This window comes from Bubalus kerabau, chromosome 19 (genome assembly GCF_029407905.1).
Source record: "Bubalus kerabau isolate K-KA32 ecotype Philippines breed swamp buffalo chromosome 19, PCC_UOA_SB_1v2, whole genome shotgun sequence".
Lineage (NCBI taxonomy): Eukaryota > Metazoa > Chordata > Mammalia > Artiodactyla > Bovidae > Bubalus > Bubalus kerabau.
In genome coordinates, this window is record NC_073642.1 from 45,062,194 (window position 1) to 45,088,656 (window position 26,463).

Sequence of the window (26,463 nt, forward strand, 5' to 3'; positions counted from 1 at the left end):
TATTGGAGTTTCAGCCTCAGCATCAGTCCTTCCAATGAACACCCAGGACTGGTCTCCTTTAGGATGGACTGGTTGGATCTCCTTGCAGTCTAAGGGACTCTCAAGAATCTTCTCCAACACCACAGTTCAAAAGCATCAATTCTTTGGTGCTCAGCTTTCTCCACAGTCCAACTCTCACATCTATACATGACCATTGGAAAAACCATAGCCTTGAATAGATGGACCTTTGTTGGCAAAATAATGTCTCTGCTTTTTAATATGCTACGTAGGTTGGTCATAACTTTCCTCCCAAGGAGTAAGCATGTTTTAATTTCATGGCTGCAGTCACCATCTGCAGTGATTTTGGAGCCCAGAAAAATAAAGTTTGACACTGTTTCCACTGTTTCTCCATCTATTTCCCATGAAGTGATGGGACCAGATGCCATGATCTTCGTTTTCTGAATGTTGAGCTTTAAGCCAGCTTTTTCACTCTCCTCTTTCACTTTCATCAAGAGGCTTTTTAGTTCCTCTTCACTTTCTGCCATAAGGGTGGTGTCATCTGCATATCTGAGGTTATTGATATTTCTCCCGGCAATCTTGATTCCAGCTTGTACTTCTTCCAGCCCAGCATTTCTCATGATGTACTCTGCATAGAAGTTAAATAAGCAGGGTGACAGTATACAGCCTTGACATACTCCTTTTCCTATTTGGAACCAGTCTGTTGTTCCATGTCCAGTTCTAACTGTTGCTTCCTTACCTGCATACAGATTTCTCAAGAGGCAGGTCAGGTGGTCTGCTATTCCCATCTCTTTCAGAATTTTCCACAGTTTATTGTGATCCACACAGTCAAAGGCTTTGGCATAGTCAATAAAGCAGAAATAGATGTTTTTCTGGAACTCTCTTGCTCTTTCGATGATCCAGAGGATGTTGGCAATTTGATCTCTGGCTTCTCTGCCTTTTCTAAAACCAGCTTGAACATCTGGAAGTTCACAGCTCACGTATTGCTGAAGCCTGGCTTGGAGAATTTTGAGTATTACTTTCCTAGCGTGTGAGATGAGTGCAATTGTGCGGTAGTTTGAGCATTCTTTGGCATTGCCTTTGGGATTGGAATGAAAACTGACCTTTTCCAGTCCTGTGGCCACTGCTGAGTTAAAATTAAATAATTTTAATTATTACTATAGTTAAACTTCTAGTAGTTGATCTATTCAAAGTGATTCATTTCTTGTTATCTCAGTTTTGGCAGGCTGTATGTTTCCAGAAACTTGTCTGTTTCTTCTAGGTTGTCCAATTGGTTAGCATACAACTGTTCAGAGTATTCTCTTCTGAATTTTTGTAATTCTGCAGTGTCAGTTGTTATTTCTTCTCTTTCATTTTTTATTTTATGTATGTCCTCTCTCTTTTCTTCTTGGTGAGCCTGACTAGAGGTTTGTCAAATTGTTTAACTTTTTAAAACATCCGTTCTTGGTTTTATTGATCTTTTTAATTATTTTTTTCTGGTCTCTATATAATTATTTTCCTCTCTTATCTTTTATTATTTTTTCCTTCTGCTTAATTTGGGTTTTATTTGTTCTATTTTGAATTCTTTTTGGTGGTAAATGAGGTGGCTTACTTGAGGTTTTTCTTGTTTCTTGAGGAAGGCCTGTATCACTATGAACTTCCCTCTTAGATCTGCTTTTGCTACATTCTGCAGATTTTGTAAGGCTGTATTTTCACTGTCATTTGTCTTGAGGTATTCTCTGATTTCTTTTATTGTTGACCCACTGGTTTTTAAGTAGCATGTGACTTAGCCTCCATGTGTGTGTTCTCTGTTTTCTTTCTGTGGTTGACTTCTAATTTCATACTGTTGTGGTCAGAAAAGATGCTTGAAATAATTTCTATCCTCTTAAATTTATTGAGACTTGTTTTTGTAACCTAGTATGTGGGTCTTTCCTAGAGAACATTCCAACCAAACTTGAAAAGAATGTGTATTCTGGGGTTTTTTTGTATGTAGTATCTTATAGACATCAATTAAGTTTGTAGTTTCTTGTTTTTTAATCCCATCTGCCACTCCATGGGGCTTCCCAGGTGGCCTAGTGGTGAAGAACCTGCTTGCCCATTGCAGGAGACCCAGGGGACGCAAGTTCAATCCCTGGGTTGGGAAGATCCCCTGGAGGAGGGCATGGCAACTCACTCCAATATTCTTTAGAGAATCCTATAGACAGAGGAGCTTGAGGGGGCTACAGTTCATAGGGTCACAAAGAGTCAGACACAATTGAAGCAACTTAGCACTCACACACACCATTCTATGGCTTTTGATCATGAAATTTAGTCTATTGACATTTAAAGTAATTATTGATATATATGTACTTATTGCCATTTTAAACCTTGTTTTCTAGTTGGTTCTGTAATTCTTCAAAGGAGGATTTTCTAAATTTAGAAAGACTAAGCATTTTTATCTGCTGATGAGAAAGAGCTAGTTGAGAGGAAAGAATGGAAGATTCTGGATGAAGAAAAGACTGAAAAGAAATGGCATCCAAATCACAGATACAACAACTGTCTAAGAGGAAAGACATTCCCTGTGATAAGAATAAGGGAGAAGGAGACTATAAGTGTGAATGTAGGTAAAATGTATTTTCACTGTAGGGAAGGTTAGATCATCTACTGAGAGTAAGAGGAACTGGAAGCTGGAAGTCAGAAGCTTGATGAGAGTGGGGAATGTTAGAAATGGGTAGTGGGGACAGTGGCTGGGAGAACCACCCAGTAGAAGGCTATCGAACTGCTGAGCAGTGATGAAGTCCAGGTTGAGAATGAGGTCACCAGGAATTTATGGTGGCAGTCATCATAGTACTAAACATGGAATGTTATAATTACTCACAGGCCTCTCTCAGCACATGTCCCTGACAAGCTGGTGTATCCACTCAATGCTGGACAAATGGATGGACCCAGTTTGAGTGAGCCCTCTAGTTGAAGGACCACATCTCCTCCACCAACAGAGTTTAATCAACTAAAACCATATGAAAGCTATCTTGAGTCAATCTCTTGCTGATATTTTTAGTCTAAAGACATGTTAAATCTAAAGACATATATATGTTATATGTGTCTGTGTCTGTATATATATATGCTAAGTTGCTTCAGTCATGTCTGACTCTTTGCAATCCCACGGACAGTAGCCCACCAGACTCCTCTGTCCAAGGGATTCTCCAGGCAAGAATACTAGACTGGGTTGCCATGCCCTCCTGCAGGGGATCTTTTCAACCCAGGGATTGAACCCACATCTCTCTATGTCTCCTGCACTGGCAAGTGGGTTGTGTATAGATACAAATATATATGTATATGTATTACATTATGTATGGATGCTTTTTAATTCATGTATGCTATGCAATATGTGTATGCATTAAGTAGTTTTCCAAAGATCACTGGGCAGGGCAGAGCTCAGATCAACTTGGGTCATCTGACTTGCGTTCCATATACTGGGATATATGATATGCTATGTGAAACTGCCGAGGAGTTCAGGATGATTTACTACGCTTCCAGTGTTTCCTTCCTTCCTTCCTCCCTCCCTCCGTCTTTTGTCTCTGAGCATGGTACACCTCTTGGAATCCTTTCTGATCTCCCTACCAAGCTGTCCCCCGGCTTCATTATGTTCAGCCCTCATTTGCACATGCTCTTGACACCTGGTGTTTGGTGGCAGAAATGGCTGATAAAATTCCACACTGATTAATTTCATGTTTAATCTAACTGATACTTCTGTAGCCTTTGCAAATAACCTTTTTGAACAAAAACTGCAACAGCTCATTCCAAACCCGATCAAAGAGGTATGCATGACTCACAGCCACTAAATAAACATTGATGCCTGATGGCAGTAATATGGCTATTTATATTCAGAGCCTGCTTTAACCAGTGGCATTCCTGTAATAAGATAATAAGCATGAGCTGTTTACTAGAAAAAAAGGAGAGACTGTGGTGCTGGTATTCAATAAAATCTCTTAACAGGCAAATGAGTCTCTGAAATTGGTTGGCAAATACATCCAGAATGAGATGTGCTAATTAGTTGCTGTTACTGATTTTCTAAAATAAAGAGTTTAGACTTAAATTAGCCCTGAAATTTAGTACAATAAAAATATTGGATATATGATATCATGTTGAGAGTCTTATAGATTATATCTAATATATGTCCAGCGATACAATTAAGAAAAAAGAACTCTGCATATAAATCACGGGATTTTAAACAGAAACTGTCTAAGAAGAGGTTTTAAATGTAAGGAATTAGATATTTGTATCTCAGGTTCAAGTTTTTTTTTTCTATACAGAAAGCATTTGTAGGTGAACCTCTTGGCTATGCAAGCAAAGATGTCTATTACTATAAGCACTTTAATGTTTAAATAGGAAGAGCGAAAGAATATAAGAATTATCTTGATCACTTCTGGATATCCTTTAAAATAGATTAAGCCATTCAAAACCAAGATTGCAGACGTTCTAGGTGAACATATAAGAGATAATAGTCTGGATTCAGAAATACATGATGAAAGTGTCAAGCTTATGAAGCCTCTCCCAGCACCATCCAGTGCTGGTTTTCCTCCGTTGCAGTAAGAGCAGCAGGCATGCTGCGTTTGCTCCCTTTCTCCTTCTGCCATCACTCCAGGCAGCACCTTCCAGCTGCTAAAGATGCATGTTCAAGCTTCCATTTTTCACTGCTTCTTTCACCAACCCAGAAGGAGCTGCCTCTAATAGGACTTGCAATTTCAAATAGTGAGATGATCTCAGAAGATATCCAAATACTATTTTTTAATCAAATATTGTATCTAAAAAGATATGGCCAAGTCATAACAGGATTCAGCTTGTATATCCATCATATATTTTCCCCAAACCAACTGAATTCAAGAACTTGTTTGAACTTAGCTGTGAGATGATGCTTGTTTTCCCAGAACAAATAGTCATTCTTCTTTTAAAGCAGCTAGATGGCTGATGTCAATGCTATAGCCCCGAAGTAGTAATGTTTCTAATGTTAGCAATGAGTCAGTTCATTCATTTAGGTTCTATTTATCTATAGCTAAACTAACAAAGGTTGATTATTTATTTACTTTAATTTAGATGTTCAGTCTGTATCAGAGTCTTTAGTTACCAAGGGTAATTGATGATGTACATTTTTGTTTCCATGTCACAGCCGTGCCCCAGATCAGGTAGCAACATTTTCAGCTAACACTGAAATCTAGAATTGTTAGGGACACTCTCATATAGTCTAGCAAATAACTGAAATTACAAACAGAATCCTAAGTCATGAACATGCGGTCTTCCCTATATTTTTCAACAATATAACTTAAGGTTCTTTTGAAACTAATTCTAGCTAGCTTAAGACGAAAGGTAATTTACTTGAAAGGATATTAGCAATCTTATAAAAGGTAAGGAAAACTTGACAAGTTGCATTTCAGAAGTGCAAGAACCACAGCCAGAAACATGAAAACACAAATTTCTAGGCTTATTCTCCTGTTTTTGGTAGCTCAAAGACTTAACATCTCTTGGTTCCTTTCTTTTTTAAGATTCCATACTCTTAGACAAAAAAAAATCCAGTTGGTCTAACTGGGCTCCAACAAATGACCTGAGCAAATCAGTTATGACTAACAAAGAGAGGGTCAGTATCACATGGCATAGACATGGCTTCTGTGCAAGTCCCAAGAGACTGGAGGATGGTCCTCTACACCAGTGCTCCTCCAAGTGCTGGTCCCCAAAACAGTTTGAGGCCAAGCCATGAGGGTACTGTTTAAGGAGCAGGCACCAGAATCCAAATCAACACACTGATTACTTCACTGAGAAAATCTCGCTATTAAAACTGGTCAGCTGAACTAGAGAGAGTGCTAGTGACACAGTGGGCCGCCTCCTGGGCGGCGCGTCCTACCTCCTCGAGGACCAGTAGGTGCAGTCTGCAGACCACCCTCGAGTAGCAGTCTCTTCTCTTCAGCCCTTGTCTGACGTTATGGGACTCATACCAGGGCAACCGAGAACACAGACTTTGAAGCCACCTGGGATTCAGTTCTCACTCTGTTGAGTTGCTGAATGACTCTGAGCCTCAATTTCCTCATCTAAGCTGGAAGTAATGATACTACCATATGTGTCAGGATTTCTTCAATTGCAGGCAGCAGAAAATCAAGTCATTAAGGTAAATCAGATGAAATTGTTGATATCCAATCTGCAAAAATGGCAATTTTATGTGGTTCAAGCTAATAACTTAAGCTAAAAACAATTTTATTTGCTTCTGAAACTGGCAAGTATAACAGTGGTTCAAATGAATAAAGAGAACTAAGGCTCCAGTCTGAATCTAAGGCTCGAATGAATAAAGAGAAGCTCTCTCTTTTCCAGCAACCAGAGTTGGATCATGTGGCACAGTATGAGGCTAACCAGCCCTACTTGGGTCATGCTCCCAGTCCCTGGCCCAATCACTGTTTAAAAAAAAAAAAAAAAAAAAAAAATATATATATATATATATATATATATATATATATATATATATATAATGCTTCTTGATGGGCCAGACTCGGGTCATGAACTTGGGAGACGATCAGGCAGGTCTGTCAGATAAATCCTTTCTGTTTTGTTCCGTCATATCCCTAGTGCCTAGCACATAATAGATGTTCTCAAAATTAGGTAAATAAATGATTGAGGAGTGGGTATTGTGCAGCCTCTCCAGCCAAAAGGAGGCAGACAAAAGCAACAGAATCCCATGATAAATGCCAACATCATATGGTTGTTGTGAAGACCAAATGAGAATGTGATGCACATGGGACAGAGACAGGCACACAAGAGCACTTTTATCAGCCACATGATCAGGTCAGAGTGGAAGCCCCTCTCTTCCATGCAGTGATTTGCACATAGCAGGCACCCAGGTTTTTTAATTGACTGGATGAGCTGATAAGTGAACTCATGGACAGACAATGAGCAATCTGGATCCCATATCTTCCTTTGGAAAATGTTCTCTATCCTATGGCAATTCTGATTTTGTCTGAGGTTTTCCTATAAACGATAGACATGAATCACATGATCAAATAAAAGCAAGAGCAAACAGGTGATAAATTACAGCTGGAGGCATTTTAGGTGAAGACCTACATTAGGACAACTTTCTAGGGTCTAGAAGACAAATCTTCAGTGGCACTTAAAACAGGCTGGTTTTTATTGTGATTCTTTCTGATAGAAGAAAAGGGACAGATGACTTCTATGAGTTCTTGCCCAGCAACTGGCAGCACTGGTTGGTCACATTCCAATCCAAGTGAGGACAGAGGAAAGGGGACAGGAGCAGCAGACACAGTATCATAGCAGGATACTTGACTTGGAAGTGTTCACAGTGCTTGTCAGTCTAATTTCCTCTTTTTATCATAGGGGAAACTGAGCCTGGACAATGAAGGGGCCTGTCTAAGGGGTGGAGCTGAATCCAGCTCTTCTTAGTCCATGTCGAGTATCTGTCCCACGTCACATCACAGGCAGTGATGGCTTCCCATCAAATTAGGTTATTTTATTTATTAGGTTATTTCATTTTCTAAATTAAAAATGTGAACTTAACAAAGGATAGTTGAGCCTTTTCTGAACAGGAAAAACATACATTAGATGCTAAAATATTAACTCTGTCAGCAGACTGTCTGCAATCAGGATGAACCAAGATATGTGCTCACTTACAGGGTTTGAGCGTCATATTTGTGGCAGACTATTAGTTCCCCACCCAGTATAGACTCTCCCCTTCATCACTGGCAGAGCCCCTTCATTGCTGGTAATGACAGGATTCCCAGCCTAAAACTGTTTATGACTTGCTTGAAATGAAGTAACAGTGACAGAGGCTTTCCAGAAAGCCCCCATTACAGGAACTGTCTTTCCTCTTTCTACATCTTCCAGATGCTAATCAGATGGCTGGAGGTCCGGAAGCCATACTATAAACATGAGATGAGGGTCTATCCTAGGGACTGCGGATGGCGAGCTGCCAGGAGTTTGGGTCCCCCTAAACCTCATGGCACCACCGCATCAGCCCTACACTGACTACTTCTTGTTAGATGAGAAGAAAAGAAAGCCTGTCTTATTTAGACCAATCTTCAGATCAGCTGAGTACAGTTTCTGACTGATTCAAGCTTATAGCGTGGTCTTGGCAAAGTTCTTTAGTCCCTTCGTGCCTTAGTTTCTTTCCCCTTAAAACTGAGTAAGAGTAATAAGCAGCTTTAAAAACACATAACACAGTGTTTTAAAATTCTAGAAAAATTTTGGATGTAATTCAACGGAGTGAGGGGGTGAATATATAAGTATCTGAACTTGACCACTTAGTCAATTCGAACAGTTCCTGTTCTATTTAATTTTTACATGGAATTTCCAAGTAAGATTTCATTTGGAGGAAAGAAAAAAAAGAATGTAAAGGCTAAAATAATTTGAAAATCACTGGCGTAGAAAAATGTTTAATTCTTCACGTGTGAAAAGGACAGATGCGGCACACTGCTGGTCCTGAGATGACAGTTTTCTAGCACTGCCAATGGACCTGCTGATGCTCTTTGGGTCCTTCTTGGAAACAACAGCCCACACTTATAGACACTCACCTACCTATCAAGCAGTGAAAGTGCCCTGACCCCTGCAGGAACAAAACCAGCCACCCAGCTGGTTTAACCCCCTGGAAAATAACTAATGAAGACTTTCCTAGTGGCTCAGTGGTTAAGAATCTGCCTGCCAATGCAGGGGACACAGGTTCCATCTCTGCTCCAGGGAGGTTGCACATGCTGCAGGGCAACTAAGCTTTTCTACCACAACTACTGAGACCACAGACCACAACTGCTGAGACGGAGTTTGAGAGCCCACGCTTTACAATAAGAGAAGCCACCACAATGAGAAGCTTGCACAACACAAATGGAGAGGAGCCTCCACATTCCACAACTAGAGAAACCCTGCGCATAGCATCGAAGACCCAGCACAGCCAAAAAAATTTTTAATTATAAAAAACTTGAAAAGAATAACTAATGAGCCTGAGAGCCCTGTGGCGGCTGCTCTCTGGGGTGAAATAGAGACCACAGGAAGCTGAGGAGCTGTGTCCATTAAGAAGTGTCTTGTCACTCAGTGGCTCCTCCCAAAGCCCTGACCTCTCTGACCCGTCTGGCTCCATGCACCACTGTACCCAAGGATTCAATAGCCTTCCACGTGGGAAAGAGAGCCCTTCCAAAGGGAGGAAGGAAGGAAGAAATGGAGACGGAGGGAGGGAGGGCAGGAGACAATGGAGGCAGAGAGGAAGGCTGGAGGGGAGAGAGAATGAGAGGAAGGGAGAGAAAGGGAAAAAAACTCCTGAGCTGTTCCCACACTTGGATTCCTAATCAAGCTGTCTCTCAGCAGAACATCTCACCTGAGCCCTGGCGAAAGAGCTAAACCACAAGGTACTTGAGACCTTGGAAATCAGCCTTTGTCCGACAAAATCCCACACCCATCCATAGAAGTAGCTTCAAAACCCCAGAAAATGATCCAAGCAGGGCCCTCTGATTATAGAAGGCTCCCCTGTACACTGCTGTTGCGCTGTTGCTAAGTCACTTCAGTTGTGTCCAACTCTGGGCAACCCCATAGATGGCAGCCCACCAGGCTCCTCCATCCACGGGATTCTCCAGGCAAGAATACTGGAGTGGGTTGCCATTTCCTTCTCCTCTACGCTAAGCCACCTCAAATCAGCACAGCTGAGGCTTACATGGTCAGAGTCCCTGGAGCAATCTCAGACGCTGACTCCAAGTTCTCTTTTCCAACAGACTTGATATTAACTTTGACTTGACAATCGAGTTGCAGCTTGTTCTGCTCAAATTCTCCAGCTGTTTCTCTGAGTGTGATCACTGCCTGTCTTCCTCTCACTCTGTAGGGTCATGTCCCATCCCTGAGCCGCAGATCCCATGTGAGCCCTTGTCTTTAACTCTTGCTCACTCTGTACCCAGTCTCCAATCCACAGGTGCCAATCCAACCACTCCCAGCTGCCAAAATTCAGACTCTTCTGGAGACAGTCAGGCTCTGTCTGCCTTCCTTTCTCACATTCTCAAATATCTCTACATGAACACAGCTCACTCAAATACATCACTGAAACAGAATATATTTGATTTGCATTGCATCTTGTCTCTTTCTTTTTCCACTCTACTTTCCCACCCCAATTAGACTGCAAATACTTCCCTCTGAATGGGTTTTTGAATGGTGATATGAGAAATAAAACAAAAAAGATGGCATTAAAAATTAAGAGACTTAAGGGAGAGTAATTGTGAAAAGACAATGGAAGGTCCCTGGTTTCTGTAAGATTCATCGAGGTAGAAAAGAGTGCTAGATACTACCCCTTGGTCCTCAGCTTCTATTTCCACCCTTTTCTATGCTCCCCTCTGGATCACAGGGGCTGGGAAGGCATAAAACCATATTTTCCCAACTTCCTTTCTGCTAGGGATCTAGATGAGATTTAGCTTCTGGTAATAAGATACACACATATGCTATCTGGAATGCAGAAGAGAAGTGGAGTGATTCTCTCTGAGAAGTGGTGACTGGTGAGTGTGCTCCCATAAACACAAGTTTCGCAGTGGCCACACTCCATGGTATACTGTCTGATGACCAGTCTCATGGGGATTAGGCAGTTGTCAAGCTAGCAGCATTTTCCCGACCTCTGGATGATAGTAGAGAGTAGGTGGAAAGGAGAAAAAAGGAACTGCATTCAGTGAGGTGGACTGAGTTGCATGCTCTTTGCTAGAAGAACTCTAGCTTCTGATCCCCACATTGTCTCCCCATAAAATAGGGTCACATGATTAAGATACTACTCCTTATAAATGAACTTTAAAATGAGATAGTATCAGAATGCCTGCTGTTCACAAATCAACCAATGTAACCCATCACACTAATAAATTCAAGAGGAAAAGTCACAAGTGTGTATCAACTGATACAAAAAAAGCATTTGACCAAAATTCAACACCCATTGATGATAAAAACTCAGAAAAGTAGGATAGCAGGAAATTTTCTAAATTTGATAAAAAATATTTATGAAAAAACTAACATTATATTTAACTCTAGAGGACTGAAAGCTTCCCCCCTAAGATCAGGTCCAAGGTAAGGATGCCTACGAGGATGTCTGCTACCACCACTATTATTCAGCCATGATCTAGCCAGCTCGATATGGCAAGAAAATGAAATAAAAGGCATACAGATACAAAATGAAGAACTAAAACTGCCCCTATTTGCAGATGCCATTATGGTCTACATAGAAATCCCAAGGAATCTCAAAAAAAGAAAAAAAATCCTTTGAACTAATAAGTGCATTCAGCAAGTTCACTGATAACAAGATCAACATACAAAAATCAATTGCAACAATGGAAAAAAATTAATTGTATCTCTATATCCTAACAGTGAATACTTGGGAACAAATTAAAAATACAAAACCATTTATTATCAGTCAAAACATACAGCAACAGAGTGACTGCTGTTCACAGGTCTCTCAGCTACTAGCGAGCCCCGTTCTGAGAGAAGACACCTCTCCATCCTGACTCTAGTAAAGAGGTCAGGAAACCTTGAGTAAGGTTGGAGGTATTAATTTCGGGCAGTTAATTACATTCTTTCAGCATCCATCTCCCTGAAGTTTTCACTGGGCAAATCCTTCAGGAGGACATTCGCATTAGCTATTCATTTCCTTCCGCACTGACTAGAGAATGAAGTGACTATTGGCTATGTCACACAACTCGTCGAAATTCACCCCTGGGTGAAGTGATCCTCAAATAATTACCAAATGTAGGTAACTGAATTAGTGAATTACCTTGGCTCCTTTGAGATGAAAGACTCTTTAGGAATGTGAAGTACTTTGGCTCTTTGTTATTAATAACCTGAACAATGAAAGAACCCAAAGTAGTATTCGATATGCTCCAAGAATAGAATGACTAAAATTAAAGAATGCAATTGGTTTTCATTTTCCATACTTTTCATTTTCTATCCTTTTCATTTCAATAGTCAGGACTGAATATGACAAGTCATCAAATCTCCTCTGATGTTAATAAGGCATCAACTAAGGAGCTCTGGGAAGAGAAAAATTCAGCTGAAGTGTGACAAGTACGTGGTTCTCCTTCCTTCTGTGACATATTATTATACCACTTCTTCTCATCCACCCTATTAGACTACTCTACAGGTGAAAACCTCCTACGTTGCTTTGTTTTCTTCTGTCCTAGTCTAATTTTCCAAAATTAAGAGTCTCAACTACTCTTTCACTCTCCAAACAATTGCTCCTATCAGCGATACCCACCAGAGAAATACAGGATGCCCTCGGCTTACTGCTCTCCCCTGGGTGTGAAGAATACAGAAGCCCAGAGGAGAATCTCAGGCAGACAGCTTGGCTTGGGGCTGGAGGAGTACAAAGTGGTGGGGAGGGAGTTGAGGGCAGGCAAATCAAGGCCCAGTCTCCCTGAGTTGGGGGGCAGAGGGCTGAAAATGGTGCAAGAGATGCCACGCCCCACTTATGCTGGATATGGGTGGGCTGCATTTACTGAATCCAATTTATAGTCAAACATTTTTAGTTTTCACTTTTTGAAGCACTGAGGGTTTTCTACTTCTCTCCCTTTCTAAATATCTTTTTAAGTGTCATTTATTTATTTTGGAATTGGAATGGGTAATACCTTCAGATAGTTCACAATTCAAAAAGCATTCAGCGATATACAGTGAAGACTCCCTCCCAACTACATGCTCCAGAAACCCAGTTCTCCCTCCAGAGGCATAAGCATCATCACCTTCCTACTTTTTCTTGCAGAAATATATAAGCGAATTTGTATAAGGCATACATTCACCATCTTTTATTTACACAAATGATAACTCACTATTCTGTTCTATACCTGCCATTTCTCACCTAATATATCTTACAAATTATTCCACACCAATACACAAAGACCACCTCAATCTTTTCTTGATGATGAACAGTAATCCATTATATTAACATTTCTTCATTTGTCTACCCACTCTCCCATTGACATTATATTATATTTGGACATTAATGGACATTTCCATTATATTCAATTTTTGACACTACCAATGGTGCTGCAATGATTACCCTGTCAATAAGAGATCTCTGGCGAGCAGCCAGGAGGAGATATCCCATGTCCAACGTAAGGAGCGGCAGCTGCACTTTGCTGGAGCAACCATGAAGAGATACCCTACGTACAAGGTAAGAGAAACACCAGAAAGACACTAGGTGCTGAGAGAGGGCATCAGAGGGCAGACACACTGAAACCACTATCACAGAAAACTAACCAATCTAATCACACGGACCACAACCTTGTCTAAGAAGCCAAGCCATGTCGTACAGGGCCACCCAAGATGGACGGGGCTTGGTGGAGAGTTCTGACAAAATGTGGTCCACTGGAGAAGGGAATGGCAAACCACTTCAGTATTCTTGCCTTGAGAACCCCATGAACAGTATACAAAGGCAAAAAGATAGGACACTGAAAGATGAACTCCCCAGGTCAGTAGGTGCCCAATATGCTACTGGAGATCAGTGGAGAAAGAACTCCAGAAAGAATGAAGAGACAGAGACAAAGCAAAAACAACATCCAGTTGTGGATGCGACTGGTGATAGAAGCAAGGTCCGATGCTGTAAAGAGCAATATTGCATAGGAACCTGGAATGTTAGGTCCATGAATCAAGGCAAATTGGAAGGGGCCAAACCGGAGATGGCAAGAGTGAACGTCAACATTTTAGGAATCAGCAAACTAAAATGGACTGGAATGGGTGAATTTAACTCAGATGACCATTATATCTACTGCTGCGGGCAAGAATCCCCTAGAAGAAATGGAGTGGCCATCATAGTCAACAAAAGAGTCCAAAATGCAGTACTTGGATGCAATCTCAAAAACGACAGCATGATCTCTGTTCATTTCCAAGGCAAACCATTCAAAATCATGGTAAACCAAGTCTATGCCCCAACCAGTAATGCTCAAGAAGCTGAAGTTGAACGGTCCTATGAAGACCTACAAGAACTTCTAGAACTAACACCCAAAAAAGATGTCCTTTTCATTATAGAGGACTGGAATGTAAAAGTAGGAAGTCAAGAAACATCTGGAGTAACAGGCAAATTTGGCCTTTGAGTACAGAATGAAGCAGGGCAAAGGCTAATAGAGTTTTGCCAAGAGAACACACTGGTCATAGCAAACACCCTCTTCAAGCAACACAAGAGAAGACTCTACACATGGATATCTCCAGATGGCCAACACTGATCTGTAATCAGATTGATTGTATTCTTTGCAGCCAAAGATGGAGAAGCTCTATACAATCAGCAAAAACAAGACCAGAAGCTGACTGTGGCTCAGATCATGAACTCCTTATTGCAAAATTCAGACTTAAACTGAAGAAAGTGGGGAAAACCACTAAACCATTCAGGTATGACCTATATTAAATCCCTTACGATTATACAGTGGAAGTGAGAAACAGATTTAAGGGACTAGATCTGATAGACAGGGTGCCTGATGAACTATGGATGGAGGTTCGTGACATTGTACAGAGACAGGGATCAAAACCATCCCCATGGAAAGAAATGCAAAAAAGCAAAATGGCTGTCTGAGGCGGCCTTAAAAATAGCTGTGAAAAGAAAAGAAGTGAAAAGCAAAGGAGAAAAGGAAAGATATAAGCATCTGAATGCAGAATTGCAAAGAATGCTGCTGCTGCTGCTAAGTCGCTTCAGTCATGTCCAACTCTGTGTGACCCCATAGACGGCAGCCCACCAGGCTCCCCTGTCCCTGGGATTCTCAAGGCAAGAACACTGGAGTGGGTTGCCATTTCCTTCTCTAATGCGTGAAAGTGAAGTTACTCAGTTGTGTCCAACTCCTAGAGATCCCATGGACTGCAGCCTACCAGGCTCCTCTGTCCATGGAATTTTCCAGGCAAGAGTACTGGAGTGGGATGCCATTGCCTTCTCCATCCAAAGAATAGCAAGGAGAGATAACAAAGCCTTCCTCAGTGATCAATGCAAAGAAATAGAGGGAAACAACAGAATGGGAAAGACTAGAGATCTCTTCAAGAAAATTAGAGATACCAAGGGAATATTTCATGCAAAGATGGGCTCAATAAAGGACAGAAATGGTATGGACCTAACAGAAGCAGAATATATTAAGAAGAGGTGGCAAGAATATACAGAATTGTACAGAAAGATCTTCATGACCCAGATAATCACGATAGTGTGATCACTCACCTAGAGCCAGACATCTTGGAATGTGAAGTCAAGTGGGCCTTAGAAAGCACCACTACAAACAAAGCTAGTGGAGGTGATGGAATTCCAGTTGAGCTATTTCAACTCCTAAAAGATGATGCTGTGAAAGTGCTGCACTCAATATGACAGCAAATTTGGAAAACTCAGCAGTGGCCACAGGACTGGAAAAGGTCAGTTTTCATCCCAATCCCAAAGAAGGGCAATGCCAAAGAATGCTCAAACTACTGCACAATTGCACTCATCTCACATGCTAGGAAAGTAATGCTCAAATTCTCCAAGCCAGGCTTCAGCAATTCATGAACCGTGAACTTCCAGATGTTCAAGCTGGATTTAGAAAAGGCAAAGGAACCAGAAATCAAATTGCCAACATCTGATGGATCATCAAAAAGCAAGAGAGTTTCACAAAAACATTTATTTCTGCTTTATTGATTATGCCATAGCCTTTGACTGTGTGGATCACAGTAAATGGTGGAAAATTCTGTAAGAGATGGGAATACCAGGCCACCTGACCTGCCTCTTGAGAAATCTGTATGCAGGTCAGGAAACAACAGTTAGAACTGGACATGGAGCAACAGACTGGTTCCAATAGGAAAAGGAGTACATCAAGGCTGTATATTGTCACCCTGCTTATTTAACTTATATGCAGACTATATCATGAGAAATGCTGGGCTGGAGGAAGCACAGGCTGGAATCAAGACTGCCGGGAGAAATATCAATAACCTCAGATATGCAGATAACACCACCCTTATGGCAGAAAATGAAGGAGAACTAAAGAGCCTCTTGATGAAAGTGAAAGAGAAGAGTGGAAAAGTTGGCTTACAGCTCAACATTCAGAAAACTAAGATCATGGCATCCATCCCACCACTTCATGGCAAATAGATAGGGAAACAGTGGAAATACTGGCAGACTTTATTTTTGGGGGCTCCAAAATCACTGCAGATGGTGACTGCAGCCATGAAATTAAAAGACACTTGCTTCTTGGAAGGAAAGTTATGACCAACCTAGACAGCATATTAAAAAGCAGAGACATTACTTTGCCAACAAAGGTCCATCTAGTCGAAGCTATGGTTTTTCCAGTAGTCATGTATGGATGTGAGAGTTGGACTATAAAGAAAGCTGAGTGCCGAAGAATTGATGCTTTTGAACTGTGAGAGTCCCTTGGACTGCAAGGAGATCCAACCATCCATCCCAAAGGAAATCAGTCCTGAGTGTTCATTGGAAGGACTGATGTTGAAGCTGAAACTCCAATACTTTGGCTACCTGATGTGAAGAACTGACTCATTTGAAAAGACCCTGATGCTGGGAAAGACTGATGTGGGAGGAGAAGGGGACAACAGAGGTGAGATGGTTGGATGGCATCACCGATTCAATGGAGATGAGTTTGGGTAGACTCCAGGAGTTGGTGATGGACAGGGAGGCCTGGCGTGCTGTGGTCAATGGGGTCGTGAAGAGTTGGACACAACTGAGGGACTGAACTGAACTACTGAAGTGATCTCTACATATAGGAGTATGTCTGTAATTTAATAGAATTAGGGCTTCCCTTGTGGCTCAGCTGTTAAATAATTCACCTACAATGCAGGAGACCTGGGTTCAATCCCGGGGTTGGGAAGATCCCCTAGAGAAGGGACAGGCTACCCACTCCAGTATTCTGGCCTGGAGAATTCCATGGACTGTATAGTCCATGGGGTCACAAAGAGTCAGACAAGACTGAGCAACTTTCACTGATAGAATTATTATAAATAATTCCTGTAACTAGAATTCCTGAATCAAATATTTAGCATTTGTCATTTTGATATTGCCAAATTGCAAATTCATGTTATCTGACACAGCATCCTTTGCCATCTTTCTACTGCATTTATTTTTTTCTTACCTATTGTGTAGTGATGACATAAAAATATTCCCTGATTTGTCCATTGACTTTTGACCCAGCTATGATTGTTTTTGCATGGATATATTTTTTAAAACCTGGTTAATATTTTCAATCTTTTATTTTATGACTGCTATAACTTGTCATATATTTAAAGGTTCTCTTCAGTCATAAATTATAAGAAAATTGTTTATTTTTTTTTTCCTATTTTGTGGCTTCATATTTTTCTATTTAAAAATCTGTAACCCATTTGGAATTTATTTGGTAACATTTGAGGTATGGCTCCAATTTTAATTATGTACTTATTATTATAGCTAACTACCCTGTTGTCCAAATATCATTGATAAAAACCCAGTGGTTCCAATGATTTGAAATGGGACCTTTTGTTTTGTGTGTTGTGTAGTTGCTAAGTCACATCCAATTCTCTGTTACCCCATGGACTGCAGCCTGCCAGGCTCCTCTATCCATGGAATCTCCCAGCAAGAATATTAGAGTAGATTGTCATTTCCTTCTCCCAGGGTTTTTCTCAACAGGGATCAAACCCTCATCTCCTGCATTGGCAGATGGATTTTTTACCATTGAGCCACCAAAGGAGCAAAATGGGACCTTTAGCATGTGCTAAATCCCTATATATATTTGGATCTACTTCTTAATTTTCTATTCTCTCTCTTCATTTATGTACCAGTGGCACCCTGGTTTGATTTTTTTTTAATGTAACTAAAAGTAGTTGTATCTTCAATTTTTAAAAATGTATTTATGTATCTCCTTAAGTAACTCTTTCCTTGGGTTAGTGATCCATGAAAACAAGGTTTCCTGTCTGTGTCTTACAACTTTGTTTACTTTCCCTCAGATAGCTCAGGACTAGATTTTTCTTAGTCTTCCAGGAAAAGAAATTTAGCCCCTACAACCTAAGTGCCATAGTCAAATGAATGGCATAACCTTGGGCTTATGAGATGACCATAGGAATATCATATTTTACTTTTCCAAATCCTGGTGCACAACACAGTCACAAGGAACAGGCTCTTTGATTTCTATGCTAATACTAAGTCACTTCAGTCGTGTCCGACTCTGTGCGACCCCATAGACGGCAGCCCACCAGGCTCTGCCTTCCCTGGGATTCTCTAGGCAAGAACACTGGAGTGGGTTGCCATTTCCTTCTCCAATGCATGAAAGTGAAAAGTGAAAGTGAAGTCGTTCAGTCGTGTCCGACTCTTCACGACCCCATGGACTGCAGCCCACCAGGCTCCTCCATCCATGGGATTTTCCAGGCAAGAGTACTGGAGTGGGGTGCCATTGTAGCCACTTTAAAATAAAAGTTGTATAATTAATGAATATTTACTATATAGCACGTTGTTTCAGTTGGAATGCCTTTGGTTTCAAGTCATAGCAACAGATTCAAACCGCCTTCCAGAATAAGGAAATGCATGAACTGTGATAACTAGTTCTCAAAGAGCAGGGAGATGGATAGGCAGTGTCAGTACCCTGGCTGTGTCATTATAAATCCAGGCTCTTACCATTTTATGTTCCTCCATCCTCAGTCATTGGCTCCATTCTCAGGCTGATGGAAAAACATCTTCAGCGTTTCCAAGTATCCTCTCCAGACATGACAACACCTTGAGAAAGAAGAGATAGCATCTCTTTTTGTTCTTTTAGACAAGGAAACATTTCCCAGAAGTCTCCCATGTATGACTGATCAGAATTTGGTGACTTTCCCATTTCCAAATCAATTACTGACAATAGGAATGTGATCACCTTAAGGTCAAGCAGACCCATCCCTAGGGTGGGTGAAGGTGAATTCCCACCAAGGCACATGGCTGCTTGCAAGAAGGTGAACATCTGCACAAAACCTGGATTCTGGTAGTGACAGGAGTGGGCAATGGAAGCTGATAATGAGTCTGCCCTATGCCCCTCTCTTTTTCTCTCTCCTGCCTGGTTCCCTTGGCAAGACATCCAACAACGTCCCCCTTCACGTATACTTAGTGTTTAGTCACGTATTAACTGCAAACTTCAAAATTCAGTCAACACTCATGGAACTCATACTACATGCCCAATACTATGTGAGGAGCTGAGGACTAGAAGAAGGAAAGACAGGGATCCCAATCTCAATGATTTAATGGGAGAGGCAGAAAATTAATGAATTTCATAGTACAGTGATAAGTGCTCTATGTACATAATCTAAGGGTGCTACGGGAGTTCTAAAGAACGAATAACTTCATAAGGAACTTCACAGTAAAACAAACGGAATATTCCAGCTGAGCTTTGAAAGATAAGTAGGTAATCAAGGAAGAAGGATATTCAGGCAGGGAAATTAGCTAGTACCAAGGGCCAAGAGGGCACTGGGCTGGCATGCTCAGGTCACCACAAGTGTAAGATGGCAGTGAGGTGCTGCTTTAAACAAAGAATCAAGGCATCTGGGGGAAGTTTTGGGTCCTGATTACCAACTTGTTTTATGCTGTTTAAGAGACATCATCAGTGGATATCATCCCTAAGAAGCTCTGAGAGAGGTTAAAGCTAATCATAGCATTCAAACACAAACAGCATATTATGAATCAACTATAGAGTGGCGCTAGTGGTAAAGAACCCATCTGCCAATGCAGGAGACATAAGAGATGTAGGTTCGATCCCTGGGTGGGGAAGATCCCCTGGAGGAGGGCATGGCTACCCACTCCAGTATTCTTGCTTGGAGAATCCCCATGGACAGAGGAGCCTGGTGGGCTACAGTCCATGGGGTCTCAAAGAGTCTCACACAACTGAGGCGACTTAGCACACAGCACATTAGAGACGACAGACCACCTCTCAGAGACCCCCAAATCTTCCTCTCAGTTCACAATCAGACTTCTTGCAAGTGATATCCACACTAACAATCTTCTTACTTCCATTCAATCCTTAATCCCAACCCTCTGAGGTTAGCGATATGGTGGTTATTCCTGCAAAAGTCACCAGTGGCCTCAATAACTATAAAAATATAATAAAACCAACAACAACAAAATAACTCCTCTTACATCCCACCTTCCAATCACATGAACTATTTATAATTCACAGATTACATTGATTAATACATTTAGAGACCATAGGCACTGAAAGTATGAATTCTTTCTCCCTTCAATATAAAATTAAAAGCATTCCTAAATCATAATCTTTTCCATAGGGACTTCTTTTTTTATCATATTCCATCCAAAAAAATTCCCTTTCTCTGTACCTCTGCTTTATTGCTTAAACACATGCCCACCAATTGAGTAATCCAGCAATAAACATACACATACCTTGTTTGTAGTAGGTAAATGGTGTCCCCGCCAAAAGATATATTCACCCAGAACCTCAGAATACAATCCTATTTGGAAGAAGAGGCTTTGTAGATGTAATGATTCTTAGAGATGAAAATACCAGACCACCTTACCTGTATCCTGAGAAACCTGTACTCAGGACAAGAAGCAACAGTTAGAATAGGATGTGGAACAATGGACTGATTCAAAATTGGGAAAAGAGTACATCAAGGCTGTATACTGTCACCCTGCTTATTTAACTTATTTGCAGGGTACATCATGCAAAATCCTGAGCTGGATGAAGCACTAGCTGGAATCAAGATTGCCTGGAGAAATATCAATAACCTCAGATACATAAATGATACCATCCTAGTAGCAGAAAGCAAAGAGGAACTAAAGAGCCTCTTGATGAAGGTGAAAGAGGAGAATGGAAAAACCTGGCTTAACATTCAACATTCAAAAAACTAAGATCATAGCAACCAGTCCCATCACTTCAGAATAGAATACAATATAGAAGGGGCAAAAGTGGAAACAGTGACAGATTTTCTTTTCTTGGGCTCTAAATTCACTGTGGCCGGTAACAGCAGCCACAAAATTAAAAGACACTTGCTCCTTGGAAGAAAAGTTATGACAAACCTAGACAGCTTATTAAAAAGCAGAGACATCACTTTTCCAACAAAGGTCCATATAGTTAAAACTATGGATTTTCCAGTAGTCATATATAGATGTGAGAGTTGGACCATCAAAGGCTGAGCACTGAAGAACCGATCCTTTGAACTATGGTGCTGGAGAAGACTCTCGAGAGTCCCTTGGACAGCAAGGAGATCAAGCCAGTCAATCCTAAAGGAAATCAACCCTGAATATTCATTGGAAGGACTGATGCTGAAGCTCCAATATTTTGGCCGCATGATGTGAAGAGCCAACTCATTGGAAAAGACCCTGATGCTGGGAAAAATTGAGGACAGGAGGAGAAGGGGTGACAGAGGATAAGATGGTTGGATGGCATCACCGACTCAGTGGACATGAGTTTGAGCAAACTCTGGGAGATAGTGAAGGACAGGGAAGCCTGGTGTGATGCAGTTCATGGGGTCTAAAAGAGTCAGACACGACTCAGCTACTGAACAACAACAAGATGTAATGAAGGTAAAGATCTCTAGACGAGATGATTTTTGATTAGGGTAGGCCCTAAATCAAATTGATGAGCTTCCTTGTAAGAGATAAAAACAGAGAATCACAGAGACATGTGGGGAGAACACCACATGAAGATTAAGACAGAGATTGGAGCAATGCTTCTACAAGTCAAGGAATACCAAGAATTATTGAAACCCCCAAAGCTAGGGGAGAACATGGAAACAGATTCTTCCTCAGAGCCTCCAGAAGGAACCAACCCTGCCTGATGGGGACTTCTGGCCTCCAGAACTGTGAGTGAACACATTTCTGTTGCTTTAAGTCATGCAGTTACAATAATTTGCTACGGCAGTCCTAGGCAACCAATACATTACTGTGTAACGTTTTGAATTAAAATCAGGGAATTTTTTATTATAAGAAAACGAAACTCACTCCAGTTAGCTCAGGAAGAGGGGAATTTATTTTTAAGAACTGCAATCTCACAGGACACAAAGTCTTTTGGCCGTGCTATGATCCTTCTTAACAGAGAGCTCAGGCAAAGAGGGTGTTTGAGTTATTCTTTGCCTCTCTTTCCTTTTCTTTTCTTCCCTTTTAAAAAATGGATTTTCCCCTCCAGAGAAGATCTCTTTCCAACTTTTTAAGTATAGTTGATTTACAATGTTGAATTCTTTTGCGTACAGCAAAGTGATTCAGTTCTACGTATATACAGATATGTATAGAGACACAGAGAGAGAGATCTTATTTTAACAAAACAATCTGATGGAACATTCTTTCAGGAGCCTGTTTAGCTTTCTAGAAATTTTTCCTTTGCTTTGGCTACCACTAGTTTGTTGAGCGGAGAAGGCAATGGCACCCCACTCCAGTACTCTTGCCTGGAAAATCCCATGGATGGAGGAGCCTAGAAGGCTGCAGTCCATGGGGTCGCTGAGGGTCGGACACGGCTGAGCGACTTCACTTTCACTTTTCACTTGCATACATTGGAGAAGGAAATGGCAACCCACTCCAGTATTCTTGCCTGGAGAATCCCAGGGATGGGGAAGCCTGGTGGGCTGCCATCTATGGGGTCACACAGAGTCGGACACGACTGAAGTGATTTAGCATAGCATAGCATAGCATAGTTTGTTGAGACCCTTTCCTAATAGCCTCTCCCTTGGGTCTAAACTTCTCTAAGTATATAGTGCTGTGCCAGGGCCTGGTGAAGATAAGAAATAACAAAAGATCCAGAAGACACAAGCTCAGTTACTGCAGAGTTCATGCAGTATGGAGCACCCAGCTAGGCCAACACTGGGAGGGCCCAGGAATCTTCAGAGCCTCATCTGCATGAGATTTGCAAATTAAAAGGATCCTGGTCAGGAACCCATTCTTCTCAGGCTGGTGGGGAAAATCTGATCATTGTTGTGCTAATCAGGTGGACAGACTCAGCCTAGGCAGGGGAGGAGGGAGAAAGGTTAATTCCCAAAACCAAACCCTTTCTCCAAGCCCTGCAGCCAGCAGCCCTCCTGGCTCATCTGAAGGCCCCCCAAATTGTCATTAAAGCTACCCTAAAGGAGAAATATTGGAAAGGGAACATATGTAGGAATCTTTTAAAACCCTGCAAGACCTTCACACCATGATTCCTTCTGTGATGAATTACAAGTACCGAAACCTAAATAAAATAACTTGTTCCTAAATTTCTAACTTTAAATATCAATACATCTCATCAATACATATCATCTCTTCTATGTACCAGCAAGGGGTAGCCATAGGTGGTGTCAAAAAGCTGTGTAGATGGCAGACCCCACACACAAGGCATTATGGCAACACACACACACACACCACACACAAGGCATTATGGCAACACACACACACCACACACAAGGCATTATGGCAACACACACACACCACACACAAGGCATTATGGCAACACACACACACACACCACACACAAGGCATTATGGCAACACACACACACCACACACAAGGCATTATGGCAACACACACACACCACACACAAGGCATTATGGCAACACACACACACACACCACACACAAGGCATTATGGCAACACATACACACATCCCACACACAGGGCATATTATGACAACACACACACACGCCCCTTGTCCAGAGAGATAAATGGCCCAATTGTCCAGCAACCAAAACCCAGTTCCCAGCTGGCCAGATTTCCAGAGAGCTAAAGCTGAGGGAGGCTGGTGTCCCCGGCATGGGGATAACTGCCAGGGTCCCCCATCAGGTAACCAGTAACTGTGAATGAGTGTTTCTTATGAATGAATGGGACCACTGGGCAGTTTGACCAACATTAAAACAAAGCATCGCATCTGGAGTCTTGAACATCCACAGAAAGGGCCTGAACCAGAGGAAGCTAACGTGGAACACGGGACCTCTCCTCCCTGGAAAACTACCCTTCCACCCCAGCCATCCGTTTCCCAATTCTCCCCTCACCCTGCTGAGAGCTCCCAGGCGGTGTCCTACCCACCCAGCTCACTTCCTGTTCATTCATTCACTCATTCAACAAACATTAACAGGCACCTACTGTGTGTCAGCCAGTGTGCCAGGCCCTGGAAAGACAGGGAGACCAGACCCAGCCTGCTTGCCAGCCCTGCTGGGGACAGGGAGGCAGCCATTCCCCTGCTCCTCTCATCCCAGGCAGGCACCATGCCAGGCCAGCTCTTCAGAGAACTACGGCTTCTCCATTTCTTTTTCCTGACGCTCACCTCGTGCAGGAGCAGTGGCTCAGAAAATCTTTCTTTTCACTTGCATTATAGGATTTTTTTTTAAAGCAGCAGCAGCTTTACCTTCCAAGAAGCCTGTGGCTTAGCCTAATATTTACATGTATTTGCATTTCCTTTGTACACATGGATGGGGAAAGAAAGGGTGGGGAAGGGAATTTGGCTGCGAATGAAAATTCGCTCTTAGCCAATCCTCAAAGTGCTATTGCAATTGCCAATTTAAAATCAAGATGCAACTTGTTTAGCTAAAATTCAGATAATTTCCATCACTCCCACCCTGACTCTTCATCCCCTGCAAACTTGCAGCTCCTTAGCTGGCCTGTGCATCACTCCCAGTCATATATGAGGGAGCTATATTTGGTGTTATTCTTAGACACACTGGAAATTTTCTAATTCTGCAGGTTTGGGTCATTTTCAGAGAGCTCTGTGGGCACCCTCTGGTGGCTGACTGAAAATTTTACCTGCAAAAATTGCAGTGGAACTGAGATGGCTTTATTTGGCAGTCGGGCTTTGCAGTTGGACGGTAAACATTGTAAGTTTATTTGCTGTACTTTGTACCACCTCTTTCGTCACATGATGCATGGCTGGAACCATAGCTCTGTGGCCTGTCAAAAGGATTGGCACCTTATAGAAAGGGCAGAGCTAAGGCATGGGGCCTACCTGTGGGGCAGTTTTTTCAAGACAGCCCGAGTGAGGAGGGTGAGGGTAGCCCTTCCGTGGGCTCTCAGAGGAGCCCAGGAGGAGAAGCCGCTGCAGGCCAGGCTTGAAGGGCTTTCTTCCCAGACTTCCTGTTTCTCTGCTGCTCCTAGGAGCAGCCATTCCTTAGAATCATCCTGATCTGCGGGAAAGAGCACCGATGGAAGAGCGGAGGAGGCAGGAAGAAAAACTCTCTCCACCTGAGGATGCCGCCCCAAGCCCTACAATCAGAGAATCTGAAGCGCATGGCTGCTCTGTCAGCACAGTAAATACCCACACCTGATTTTCCTTGGCTCTTTCTCCAGGGATTTTATTCGTCTCGGGATACCCCCTCAAAGTCCGCTCAGGTGGCCTTTATTCTGCAAAGAGTGAAGAACTAATGTGATGTCACCCAACCTGCTGGGGGCGGGGGAGATTCAAGACTGGAGTTTTCTCACCTGCCCATTGATGCTGGGGAATACTTACCTGCAGCCCCTGTGGTCACCCCTACCCTGCACTCTATCAGAGCAAACTACTCTTGACCAGCAAATCATGATGAGACGTCTAAAGGGCAAGGTCTTAAGGAAGGGTATACTTGAGGGTCAGGAGAGTAGCCATGTCACAAGTGGGTTCCAGAAGCTGGCAAGAGAACCCAGTACTCAGATTCCAGGTTCCCTCCATAGGCTTCATTTGGCCCAAACACTAACGTTTACCTGGAATCAAAGAGGCGCTGTCTACTGGGAGCAGCCTTCTTTATTGCTACCATTTTTCATTTGCTTTTGTTCACAACCAGGCCCCAGGGCAGAAGGGAAGGCTGGTGAGCCATCAGTCACCCCACACTCACGGGGGCAGCCCCATTCTGCCCCGCTGGGTCTGAGAGCACCACTGAAGCAGACAGTATTTTTGGTGTGCAGCCCAGAAGCTAAGATGTAACTGGAGCAGAGCGAGAAAAAAAACTTTAAAAACCAGTGTGACCACACCTGTGGGAATAGACAGATCAACTACGTTCAGAGCCATTAGCCTGGAGGCAGGGCAGTCTGGGAGCTCCTGTTGAATGTGAGCTGAGCTCATGGGTTTCTCTCTCTAGCCTGTGCTTCCAGCAGAATGCAAAGACTATGGCAAGGTTGCTATGTGTCAAGCCCGCGGAATGGAGTGGACAGCGTGCTCACTGCAGCCAAAGACGCGGTGCAGCCGCCACCTACCCCAAACCCTTCATGCATCAGCCCTGGTGACAATCAAATGAAGGAGGTGCTGCTGCTGCTGCTAAGTCGCTTCAGTCGTGTCCGACTCTGTGCGACCCCATAGACAGCAGCCCACCAGGCTCCCCCGTCCCTGGGATTCTCCAGGCAAGAACACTGGAGTGGGTTGCCATTTCCTTCCCCAATGCATGAAAGTGAAAAGTGGAAGTGAAAGTGAAGTCGTGTCCAACTCTTAGCGACACCATGGACTGCAGCCTACCAGGCTCCTCCATCCATGGGATTTTCCAGGCAAGAGTACTGGAGTGGGCTGCCATTGCCTTCTCCATAGTATATGATAGCAGTCCCATTTTACTGTTGAGGAAACAGAGTCATAAGTAAGTAAAGTGTTAGTCGCTCAGTCGTGCCCGACTCTTTGCAACCCCATGGACTGTAGCCCACCAGGCTCCTCTGTC

The 26,463-nt window shown here is 42.5% G+C and overlaps 1 protein-coding gene across 7 annotated transcripts in view; it reads right to left on the minus strand.

The window, feature by feature from the left end:
• The window catches only part of SPTSSA (serine palmitoyltransferase small subunit A), a 459,057-nt gene that overhangs the window by 126,399 nt on the left and 306,195 nt on the right, over positions 1-26,463 (minus strand). The window contains exons 1-2 of one of the 7 annotated variants that reach the window (XR_008705303.1): positions 24,798-24,820; positions 18,533-18,631 (exon numbers count right to left, since the gene is read on the minus strand). The gene's annotated coding sequence lies outside the window, so the exon portion shown is untranslated. Of the gene's footprint in view, positions 1-4,324; positions 4,692-18,532; positions 18,632-24,797; positions 24,840-26,463 lie in introns of those variants that run through there. The other 6 variants (XR_008705305.1, XR_008705308.1, XR_008705306.1 and 3 more) reach the window with 6 other exon arrangements.